Source organism: Dermacentor variabilis, chromosome 2, assembly GCF_050947875.1.
Source record: "Dermacentor variabilis isolate Ectoservices chromosome 2, ASM5094787v1, whole genome shotgun sequence".
In the NCBI taxonomy this organism is placed as follows: domain Eukaryota; kingdom Metazoa; phylum Arthropoda; class Arachnida; order Ixodida; family Ixodidae; genus Dermacentor; species Dermacentor variabilis.
Window position 1 is genome coordinate 253,576,815 of NC_134569.1, and position 12,781 is coordinate 253,589,595.

Below are 12,781 nucleotides of genomic sequence, written 5' to 3' on the forward strand. Positions count from 1 at the left end.
ATCTAATGTCTGAACAAGAGACCATTGGGGAAATAAATAAATAAATAAATAAATAAATAAATAAATAAATAAATAAATAAATAATTGCCACTCAGTACCTACTTGCCCCAATTAAGCGTTATTCATGCGGCCCCTCGCAGCACGGGTTGCTGGGGGAGGGGGGGGCTGGAAGATCGTTAGGGCCAGCAGCACGGCTTAATAATACATTAGAATTGTTCCATCCCACTTGAAAAACACAACAGGAAATTTCAGTCTGTCGTATATTGGGATGTTGCTTCTGTCGTTCTGTTGTCTGGGGTTCTGTTGTCTGGCGTTGTGTTGTCTGACGTTCTGTTGTCTGTAGTGTGACGTCCTGTAGACGAAAGATACGTAGTTCATGATCAATATTCAATGAGAAATTGACAGATACCTCTATAAGGATATGTAAATTTGTTAGTACAAAAAATAAAAAGATAAACGTAAAAAAGAAACTTCCTCGCCGAGGATTCGAACTTGGGACCGGAGGATCCCGAGCCCAGCATCTTACCACGGCATCCCGCCGAACATGCCTCGAAGTGTACATTTTGGCTATGACAACAGTAAGAATCTCTGCGTTGATGTTTACATATTCATTTTTAGAGCCAAGATGCGCTTTCACTCCACCGCGTCTACTGCCGCATCTCTAGAAGTGCCGAAGTGTTGTTACCATCGACAGGTATATCGTGGAGTGCTAAAACATCAATTTTGTTGTACGGTTTAAATATTAAATAAGAAATTGAGAAATAGGAAACGGTGACTGACGACACCGTTAGGGTTCTAACCACTAATTTCGACAGTTGTCTCTCGCTCTTTGCACTTTTGAGCGCGCATATAATTCAAGTGTTCAATGCTAAATAGCTACATAACCATACGTGGATGAGTGTTCATTCTGACAGCATACAGGCTTGTCACGGCAGCGCTGTACCATATTAATGTGACCCGAGCGAGACAATTTTTCACGCAACTTTGTGGAACAACCCAAAACTGCTTTTTCGCTTCGCAAAAGCTTATGAAATATTTCCGGGTAATTGATTAATGTGTTAACGTAACGGCACATGCAAGTTCGCAGGCCTGTGTGCCACATCTTACCAAATAAAACAAAACACATGCGCAGCCATTCCCGCAGATGGCATGATTTCGATCAGCGGCCGATTTTCAGGAGGCCGGTAGGCCGTTGCTGGTGCCTCGTCGTCACGGCAAAATTATAACAACAGGCCACGTCGACATTAACACCATGCAGTGTCGGTGCTCTCAGCGTTGCCGGCTTCAGAGAAGCACGATTGAGTACCATGCAAGAGAAAAGTACAGTGTACACCACCGACGCGAAACTGACATAGAATTTTAAAGCGTCGCGACGGAAAGCGCTTCTGTCACGGCGTCAGAACCTATGTCACTGCGACAGATAGTGGAATATTTCTAACGCCACGACCGAAAATGTGTAGTCCCGACAAGGAGTTCTTGTTGCGTCGTAAGAATGGCTGTTGCGATAGAAAGTTGTTGTTGCGACTTCATAAACTCTTGTTGTCGCCACAGAACATTTCTGTTGCGACATCAGAACTCTTGGCTGTCGCGACCGAATGCTACTGTTGCTACGCCAGAATTGCTGTCGTAACGTCAGAGTGGCTGTCACGATAGAAAGCTGTTGTTGCCACTAGAGAACTCTTGTTGTCGCGACAGAACGTTTCTGTTGCGACGTCAGAACTTTTCGTCGTCGCGACAGAATCTTTCTCTTGCGACGACAGAATTTCTGTCCTAATGTCAGAATCGCTGTCACGATAGAAAGCTGTTGTTGCCACTAGAGAACTCTTTTTGTCGCGACAGAACGTTTGTGCTGCGACTTCAGAACTCTTGGTCTTCGCGACGGAATGTTTCTGTTGCGACAACAGAATTTCTGTCGTAACGTCAGAAATATCTGTCGCAACTACAGAAACGTCAGGCACTTCTGTCGTACAACAGAAATTTCTGTAGTTGCGACAGGAATTCCTGTTGTCTTTTTCATCTGGGATCTGTAGCTAGATGACTGGGAAGGGGGGGAGGTGGTGGCATGGAGTAGAAATATAACACCAGGCCTCTAATCTGAAGGTCTTAAGCTGGAATCCTCCTCCAGTACACTACATTTTCAGTCTTGGAATGGCGCCTGGAACACTGGCAAAAATAAAAAAAAAATTATGCCTATCCCACGCACTGTGAGAATCGATGTATGCGAAGCCTTCTGTGCTGTTTGCTTTGATTGACGATAATTAGCGGCTATGTTGAAGAGAACAGTGGTGAGGCGATGTTCAACGTTAACTTGCGTGCACAACTGATGTTTGTCTGCGTCGTAGACAGAACACACAGGGGGAGGTGTTTGCTTAAGGCGCTGTAGTCCGCCAGACCTCACAACCTCTGTGAGAGTTTAGCATATGCGATTGCCTCACATGGCACATCGCATCGTGGCAGAAGTATTAAACTTTAATTGAGGTATGGGAGTCTATGTGCCAAAACTACAAACGGACAATAAGGCGCGCCGTAGTGGTGGACTCAGGGTAGCTCAGCAGTTTCACGAGCGTTCTTTTATTTCTCCCCCGTCGAAATGCGGCTGCCAGGGTAGGAATCAAACCTGCTACCTCTAGCAATGCCCATGGACGCAAAGATACCGCGGTGGGCACAGAAGTGTTGATTTGACGTGTGACCGGCTCCGCAGTGCCTAGACGACGCTACGGTGCGCTTTAATGCAGGCCTGCTTCTGCACGCCCTGCGTAAGTTGTCCGCTTGACAAAGTTACATGGCGTTTATTTTTCAGAAATATCAGAAACATACCATACCGTACCTTGAACTTAAATTTATCCTGTTTGCCTCCAACCACTGTAATGGTTATAGAAGTAACGTTTCATTGCCTTGCATGTATACACAAGCCCTGAACCATCCCCCGAAGCAGCGTACCATGCACCATTAGCAGCAGCAGCAGTTGGACAGTCGAAGAAAGAGGCAAGTAAAGCTTCGCCTTAAAAAATGACGAATACTAGTTTTGGTGCAAACAAATTAAGAAGGGCCATCAACCAAGACGCCCGAACAGCCACATTATTGAGCGCATTAGGCTCAAACAGAGACATTCCCTAACCAAAACAGGAATTGGACTCTCTGGAGCGGTACTCGGCCACTACCTCTTTCCTGACTCCAATAATTAACCCATGGCCCTCCGTCTGCAGCGGCTGCGGAGAACCTGACAAAGGTGGCGGTCAGACCTGCGACATGACATAGGATGTTGTTAATCTCTGGATCCGCACAGGCTTCCACTGGAAACTAAACTTGGCAAAGTTCCACACACGAACTCTCTCGAGTAAAGCAAGCTTAGCAGGACTCTTTTAGGAATTATAAGGCAATGCATGGGATATTATTGGCCTTAGTGAGGCTAGAAGAACTGATGAGGCTTATACAGTGCTCATTAACCACTACGTCCTCTGCTACAGATGACTTCTCGGTAAGATACAATACGCGGTAGGATTTCTAATTCATAAGGACATAGCCGGCAACATCGATTAATTCTACAGGATTAATGTGAGGGTAGCAGTAGTCGCAATAAAGCTGAACAGGAGGTGTACAATAAAGGTAGTACAAGCCTCCACTTCAATCTCCAGTCACAATGTTGAAGAAATAGAACCATTTCATGAAGATGTTAAATCAGCGACAAGAAAAGTGCAAACTCAGTATACTGTAGTCATGGTTGACTTCAATGTAAAAGTGGGGAATAAGCAGGTTGGTGAACAGCAAAAATTACGGCACCGACTCTAGTAACCTTAGAGGAGAGACGTTGGTAGAATTCGTGGAAAGGAATAGCTCAGAACAATGAATACCTTTTGCAGGAAGCGTAGCAACAGGAAGTGAACCTGGAAAAGCCCTAATTGAGAAACGTGAAAGGAAGTAGATTTCATAATCGGTGGCGATACTCGCTATATCCTGCATAGTGCAGGACGTAGAAGTGTCAGATAGGGTAAAAGAGAAACAGTAAAATTAGTCGACAAGAAACAGGACAACCTAGACGCAGTAAGGGTAATAGCCAACCAATTCCGAGTGGTACTTCCAAATACGCAGCTATAGAAAAGAGAGATGCAGATGACATAGAGGTAATGAATGAAACCGTAACAAGGCTTATTTCAGAAGCAGCAATTGAAGTTTGTGGTAAGGCTTTGTTGTAAGATTTCCTTGGCCCAGTTAATGGAAAAGTATTTTTAATCATGGTAGACGCGTACAGAAACTGTGCTGAGGTCGAAGTCATGTCATCGTTGAAGGCTACAGCTGTCGTCACCAGCTTAAGGAAGATGTTTGCGACACACGGTGTGCCAGACGTTATCATTTCAGATAACGGCACAGCATTCACTAGCTCGGAGTTCCAAACGTTCCGAAAGTGTAATGGTGTGCGTGCTATTTTTACTTCACCTTATAATCCCGCCAGTAATGGTAGGGAGGAGAGGATAGTACAACGCAGTGCAAGATTTCGCAGTTCCTGTTTAAGCAGCACACGACGCCGCATTCGGTCACGGGAAAATCTCCGGCATAATTAATGATCGGACGAAGACTGAGGACAACCTTGGACAGACTTCATCCGGACCGGCAACACGCGCCTGAACCGCAACGACCGAAGATTAAAAGGTTCCGTGTCGGTGACGCGGTCTATGTTAAAAAGCTTTTGTCCACGTCTAAGGTGAAAGGCGGCCAGGGTTGTGGCAGTCCGAGGCCGGATGTCGTACATGGTCCAGCCGGACAACGGCGAGTGCCATCACAGGCACCGGAACCAGTTGAGGAGCGCCTGGACGAGGCTCGAAGCCAACCCAGTCACAAGTGCAGGCTTGCTCCTACAACCAGAAGGCCACAACAGCTGTCCGCCCGCACGGAAGCAGCAACAGGGGCAAGTCTGGGTCAAGCTACCCAAGACCCGGTCGAGCCGCGAAGATCAACACGCGTTAGACACCTTGCCGCACGCTATGGCATTGATGACTAACCAGACATTTTGGAATTGTGTAACGAATCTTAGGAGAACGGAGTGTTGTATACTGATATCGCGTGTCACACTGACACTGCATTTTGTATTGCGTATCAGCCACGCAAGCAGCAGTCGGCGGATCACATGTTCATCACCCTATAAAAGGGCACTGCATCGGTAAACGTTGTCTCTTCCACCCTGGCGTCCGGCTGATACACAAGACTCTCGGCCACTTTTAAACTGAACACGAAGCTCTAATATCTTGGTTACTGATTATTGTAAGACTTCCGTTACTACTTTCTAGGCACTGTTGAAAATTCAGAATCAAGCTTCTCTCCCTTGGCATTCGTCATAGGCCCAGTGTTAGAGTCAATATCTCCGCAACCTAATAAAAGGTGCCAAACAGACACAGCGAACCCAGGAACACGCTGGGAAAATTATGAGTGAGGATCACTGGGAAGTCTTAGAAGTGAACATCAACGGCTAATATCTCAGGAATCTCCGGTTTGCAGGTGGCATTGTCAGTTCAGCAAGACTGGGGACGAATTACAACAAATCTGTGAGGACATTAACAAAGTGTAAAAGTGTGGTCGAAGATTATATGCAGAATGCAAAGATAATGTTCAATAGCCTGGCAAGGGATTAATAGTTCACGATCGCCTGCCAGCCTCTAAAGTCGCTAAAGGAGAGCGTTTAGCTTCGTCAATTACTCACTGGGAACCCTGATTATGAGAAAGACATTTACACAAGAATAAAAATGGGTTGAATTCCATATTTCAGGCATTGCCAGATCATGACTTCGAACTTACCACTATCATTGAAAAGAAAGGTGTACAATCACTGCATACTACATGTATTAACATATGGGGTACAAACTTGGAGGTTGACAAAGAAGCGCGAGAACAAGTTAGGAACCCTACGAAGAGCGATGGAACGCAAAATGTTAGGCGTAACGTTAAGAGACAGGAAGAGAGCGATGTGGATCACAGAGAAAACGGGGATAGCAGATATTCTAATTGACAGTAAGCTAAAGAATGGAGCTGAGCAGGCCATGTAAAGCGTAGGATAGATAACCGGTGAACCATTAGAGTTACATAATGGGTGTCAAGGGAATCGCAGTCGAGGACGGGTGTGGTGATCACATCAGGAAATTTGCAGGCGCAAGTTAGAAACAGTTGGCACAGGACATGGGTAATTGGAGATTGCAGGCCTTCGTCTTGAGGGGACATGAAAATTATCTGATGATGATGATAATATATTGGAACGAATGTTGTTCGATATGTTGTATGCATGATTCCAAAGAATGTGTGCACTTTTTGTTTTACTTTGTTGAGTGCTTGAAGCCTGTCTCACCACCGTGGCGGCTCGGTCCCGTATCGCACTACCTCTGGGATCGGTACATATTTTGCCCACGGTCGCCGACACAAAACAGCCGAGCAACGAGAGGCTAAAAGCTTCGTTGTAAAACATGCGAAGTGGTCTCTTGCATTGTAAAACATTGTGGTCTCTTTATTTGCGCTGCTTTATTATCCCATGTATGCTTAATGTAGGGATGCTAAGCACGAAGTCGCGGGATCGCCCCGCCCCGTCCACGGCGGCCGCATTTCGATGGGGGGCGAAATGCGAAAATACCCGTGTACTTAGATTTAGGGGCACGTTAAGGAAGTCCGGGTGGTCCAAGCGATACCGGATCCCCCCACTGCGGCGTGCCTCGTAATGAGATTGTGGTTCTGGCACATAAGGAAATGTCTCAGGCGTGTTGCAGCAATTCGCCCAAAAAGCTTCTACTTTGGTAGTGGCATTTTGTCTATGTGCATGCGTTGTTCTTGCAGATGACTTTTGCGCGAAAAAATTACGTGCACGACACCGTACAAGCTTTCGCAAGAGGTCTTTAAATTAAAGAGTATGCAGAAACTCCACTAGAATTGCTTAAGTACGCAGACGCATACCCCAAATTCCAGTTGGGTTAGCCCTAATCTTCAAGTTGGTCCAACCCAAAATTTCAAGCTGGTCCCTCACAAGTTTAACTTTGCCCACCCTCGAATTTATGTAGGCCCATCGTCAAATTTCAAGTTGGCCAACCCCAATATTCCAGTTGGCCCAATCCTACTGTAGGCTTCCCCGTTCATATTCTATGGAGCCCTATGTATCCCGGAATACCCGTAGGCCTACGGGTACGCATAAATCAGATTATATGGGTATTGTCTCTGACCATTTTTTTGTTTCAATTGTTCCTTATTCCTTATCAAGCTAGCAATCAACTACACTTACACTATAATATCGATTAAATGTCTTTATTTCGCAAATTACGCATTTCTGTGCACATACATAGCATAGCAATTTTCGCGCGAGGAAGAGATTTTGCTGGGGCACTCGCCAAAGAATGCAAAGAATGCTAGTAGTACAGATACACCAGGCAATGGGAAAACGAAAGAATAGGCATGCCTAGCTAGAACCGGCAAGTGTGCTTTCTGCTGGTGCAGAATATGGCAATTGTGACCAGTTTTGTAGCATCTGACCGTGAAGCGCAAGTCGGCATGCGTATGCACCCCGTACGACGCCAGCCCTTGGGTGCCATGCAGCACTGTTCATTCGATGCGGGTTTCGATAACGAAGATTCCTGTTCCACCAATTTGGCTGGTCTTGCCGAGCTGAAAACTTGGTTCTCTGGTTATGCAGCAAGACACTTTTTGTATGCCTTTTAGAAAAACAGATTTCCGGCGTAACTTTGCTGCAGCTCAAGTGCCCACTGAAACCATGTATTCAGGGGCCGCGAAAACAGGCATCACGTTCAGTTTAAATCGAATGTCTGTCGAATGGTGAGGAAGAATGACACGTGTTGGCTTGAAGTCATAAATACCAGCTACCATTCACGACGTTTATTAAATGAAAGGGTTTATCGATTAAAAGCACCGTACTGTGAGTTTAGTTGCAGGGAGGAAGGATTCAAACTTGATGCAGTAACGAAATTCCTGTACATCAGGTGTTGTCTACGTGCTCTTTAAGTAGAATTGAGCGCCTTGATTCAAGTAAGTTTCTTTTTCCCGTTCAGACTAGTATCGGAACATATTCAAGTGAGAAATAACAAGGTGCGTGCGGCGTATGCTGGAAGAGCTCTCGCTGAGAGAACTGCAATCATCGTTTCTCATAACTGTAGCGTGGACATGGTCTTGAGCCAAGCCAAGTTGATGCAGAAGCGCTGCTCTCGAGTACTTGTACACGATCGCGAAGACTGCGAAGCTATCAATGAGAGGCTTATTTGTGCGAACAAGAGAAATTGCGATTGTCGCCCATCTAGCAGAAAGGCGGCGTGGTAATGCCCTAAAAATGTCTCCAAACCTTGTGTTCGGACAAAAGGCAATGCGAGAGGCTCTGACAAAAAAAAAATTGTTCGTGCGATTTTTTCAGACATAGCCATGGCCTCTTGTTGTAGTATGCAGAAAAATACGACAGAAAGAGCAGGCATTGAGCGACCTTGCGGAGTGTCATTGAGAAACGCATTTTTGAAAAGGACCTTTCAATAAATAAACAAACGTTGCCGGGCCGCTACATTAATTCAAAGAAAACTGCCTGCACCTTATCGACTGTATCCGCAAGGCATAGAAACAGATATGACAGTAAAAAATACATCACTCAACCGGTTCCTAGCCATGGTACTTATATTAGAAATTGCCGCCCAAGTAACAATTTCGAACAATTTCGTATAGTGTAATCAGCGAGGCCAGCCAAGAGCATATCAAGGAAGTTCTGCTTACTGTGTGTTCCGATATAGCCAACCGCAAAACTAGAAAACCTGACGAGCAAATCTGTGGCTTTCAAGTGCGCAATAAATTTGAAGACTGAACGTCCGCTATGCCATCAAAGGCGTAATGGTTTAGGACTATATATTAGCAATACGAGATCTAATCGCAGTGAAATGACGCCAGAATAAATTTGTGATAAACATATATACACATCCTGTGCTAGCGTAACGTCGCTGCATACTGAAGGTATGAAGAAAGAAAAAAAAACGAGGGATTGACACGCACGTGAAAGAAGCAACGTTTCGTGAATAAGACATCGCTCGCTGGTGGTCCGATGCCGGCAGGTCGCGTCCTTCCCAAGCGTCGCGTATTGGCTAAGCGTTTGGCCAGGAGCGCGCTTGCGCCCATTACACGATTGCCATTGTTTAGGTTACTTACCCGGCATTGCAGTTTATATCGTGTTTTTTAGCATTCTCACTCTGGCCGTCTCTCGAATCAAAAGAAAATTTGAAAAACTGGCTGCCATCGAAGCTAGGCTTAGCTGCTGGGCACAAGACCGACGGAGAGACGACGGTACAAAGGCAGAAACTTGTACGCAGGGATGCACGGGGTCACAACACACACACATGTGCAAGCGGTCCGACGACTTCTGCGGTACAGCTGGGGCACGGAGGAAGGTGTTTCTGGCTGGGGCACTCGGAATGACTACTGCAGTGACACGGCGAAGGCGGAATTATTCTTTTCGCCTCCAAAAGCGCATGAGCCAGCAGCAGCCATCTTCTATGTATTTCCGAATAGAGTATCCACGCTCTTCTCTTTTCACTACTTATGGTGGAGACATGCTAGCCGACCACCATCGATTCCTGTAGTTCCAGTTTACGGAATGAAAAAGATGCTCGCGTGCACGGGCGTGTTGGAAACCATATGGCAGGAGCAGGACGCTCGTTCGGAATGAGATGTGATCTGGCCGTCGAACTCGCCTGGAGAAGGGCAAATGCGCCAGTTCTTCCAGATGCGCGCGGTTGCTGTCGAACCGAAGGCGAAAAGACATTTCTGTTTGTCAAATAAATTCATTTTAGCACACGTCGCAGAAAAATTTGTGCACGACAGCACTACAATCACAATCAAGGTTTTCGTTATTTTGTACATACAGCCCGAATATTTTTGTATTCGTGAAATATTAACTAGGATAAGCAGTATGATTTTCTAGACTGATGAAAATTGTGGTCCCAGTGGAGAGACCTCGTAGACAGCCGCTGGTTTACCGACATCGGCTCTCCTGCAGCGTTTGCGAAGTGTTTCACTACTTGTGTGTTCAAATCAATCACATCATTTTATTATTTGCGCGGCTATTGCGCATTCATTTAATCACCGGTGTTCCTGCATTTCTGTGCCTTAGCGTATTTTCTGTAAGCCCGCCACGCACATCTGCAGAGAAATGCTCTGACGATATTACAGGAAGACGGGTGACAACTGCACATGCAAACCTTTGGTGGCTTTGTGTGCTAAATATTGTAGTTATCTCCAAAAAAGTTATGATGGCGGCATGAAAATACGAGCGATGTGCCGATAGTGACGTATTCGTCCCATGCAAATGTTTATCGTATCTGTGCACAGCTCGCTTTCACTTGAGGTTAAGCATATTGTCGTGTCTTTTGTCACACGTCACGCTTGTCCTAACATGCCATAACGCTCAATGCGTTCCTGAGCGCTAAAGTATCGCAGCTTCCGTTTGGGGCGTTGTGTTTGTCGGACTGGTCCGCAATTTTGCGTCCTACTAGTCTTCGTGTCGTCTTGACCACCTGCCTCGCTTCAAGTGATGATGGCTTCCTGGACTTGCCGCTTTATTGTTCTGTCACCAAAAGCTGCGGAGCCTTTGCTCAAAGGACAACATAACTGTGGCCGATGCCCGACCAAACTGTAGCTCGAAATCACGTTCTATAAAGCAGAGGACAGGGATATTTGCACACAGCACGGAGGCACAAATGTAAACGTTTACCATTTGAAAACGATGTCCTCGCTACAACATGACCATTTCTAGCCGAGTCAAGTGGTGACGCAGTCACTCCTCCGGCGACAGCTACTTTGGGGGCGCTGGCGTGAGGCCAGAGAAAAGCAGCGCCGTCGGCTCACCCAGTTAAGGCCAGGAGGGCTGCCGAACGGGTCGAGTGAAGGCTATCCGCCAAAGTCACGGAGACGTCGGCAGAACGATCGCGCTCACGGCCGTGCGCTCGGAGAACGGGCGGCTCGCGAACGCATTCCTGTCCTGCCTGCTGAGCGGCTTACGCAAACACAAATCCTTCGCTTGTCCAGCAAAACACCGCCGGCATCGCGAATGCTTAACGTCGTCGCAAGAGAGAAACAGCGCGAGCATGATGCACGCCGCTAAGTTATTGACAGAGAGTGAAGCTTTCGCGACCGTGGTGGCTGTCGCGTTCGCGACTGTTCTCTGGCGCGATAACATCAACCACAGCCTTGAAAATATATCTTTTTCGTGATGCGGGACGCATGAATTTCGCACCGGAACTTATAGGTTCCAATGCGTGTATATGTCTGGAATCGTGAGAAAGCACAACGATAAAACAACACGCAACTATTGCACCACGTCTCGCGATGTCAACAAAGTGTGGAACATTAATATCTGCTGATTTGATAGGTGAACTGCGTCCTCTAAGCTCATGAAAATTTTAATGAACCAGCTACGTCGAGAAGTGCAGAAGACATTCGTTTCATTAAACTGCCATCAAATATGGATAGAAATATTCAATGTCGTCAGCACTGTAAATATGTAAAAAGAAAGAAGGTTGTGAAATCGCATCCATGGATTATTGCTAGCAAGTCGTGTTTGCGCTTCCTGCAAAGATATGAACTTGTAGACTATAGTGTGTTTACGACCTTCAGTCGAGTGAGCTGAGCGTTGGTGCAGCGGAGCGACACGTCGGTCCTGGCACGAGGCGTTACGAAGCAATACCCGAAGTGAAGTCGATATCCGGCTCGGCATGCACTTACCGACCAGGAGAACGCCACGTGTTGGACGAGCGAAATCCGCACTGTCCTGGCGACGCGCACGGCGAGATGCACAACAGCGGGTATCCCTCCCCTCGGCCACAGGCACGTAGATTAGCGGCGCACGGCGGCAGCACACACGCCTGACTGCCTCACACAGCCGTCGCCATTTCGCTTTCGTTGCACAGCAACCGGAATCGCGCGCACCTGGGAGCGCTGCCCACGGGGCGGCGCGCCAATCGTCGGCTCGGAAATCCCCGCCGCGCACACTCGAGGCGGCGCGGGTTTCTCCCTGGCTTCCGGCTGACACCGGCCTTGAACCTGACCGGTGGCCGTCTCGGCGCTGGCGGAAGAAAGTGTTGTGTGTCGCTGTGGGTGAAGGAAAAACAGGATCTGGGGGGCGGGAGAACAAACTGTTTGCGAGACGACGGGGTCAAGGGGCGCGCGCCGCCATCAAGAAGCACGTGGCCTTGGGCTCGGCACTTGGGAGGGAAAACGGACGCTTTCACCACGCAAAGCGCCCCTCGGCGCTCTTTAGAACTTGCACCCGCAATCGGTTTGTCACTGCACGGTACGCTCCAGCGTGCAGTCTGCCTGGTAACCGAGCTGTCCGAGGGCGGAGGGAGCTAGATAGGCAAGGCTGGGAGTGCCGCACGGAGACGGCTTGCTTACTCGACTTCGTTTCTGCGCAAGAATCGGACAACCAGTCTGAAGTAGCACGTGCTGTAAGTTTTAAGACTGAATGAGAACAATAATTCGCACTACATACAAAAACAATAAGAACAATATATGTGGTAAACATGTCAAAGCAAGATCGGAAACCGGAGCTAAGAAATGAAAATTATCACTGGCTATAGAGTATGGTTAGGGGTTGTGCACTGTGTAATCAGAAAATTAGAATCATGTTTTATCTAGTTACATGGGTGTAAGCATAAATTATAATATACAAGCTGGTGGCAAAGCAGAAGGCTCAAGGAGACCTCCATTTATTTAGTAACACACAAGAAAATTATTTGTTTAGATGCTTGGGAAGACAAAAAATAAACATTATTGA

General features: G+C 47.0%; 1 protein-coding gene across 3 annotated transcripts in view; it reads right to left on the reverse strand.

Annotated features, from left to right (window-relative positions):
* Window positions 1-11,811, reverse strand: part of LOC142573238 (dual oxidase maturation factor 1-like) — a 245,561-nt gene extending 233,750 nt beyond the window's left edge. For 2 of the 3 annotated variants that reach the window (XM_075682843.1, XM_075682838.1), the window contains exon 1: window positions 11,731-11,781. The gene's annotated coding sequence lies outside the window, so the exon portion shown is untranslated. Of the gene's footprint in view, window positions 1-11,730 lie in introns of all 3 variants that reach the window. The other variant, XM_075682842.1, reaches the window with a different exon arrangement.
* Window positions 11,812-12,781: the final 970 nt, after the last annotated feature.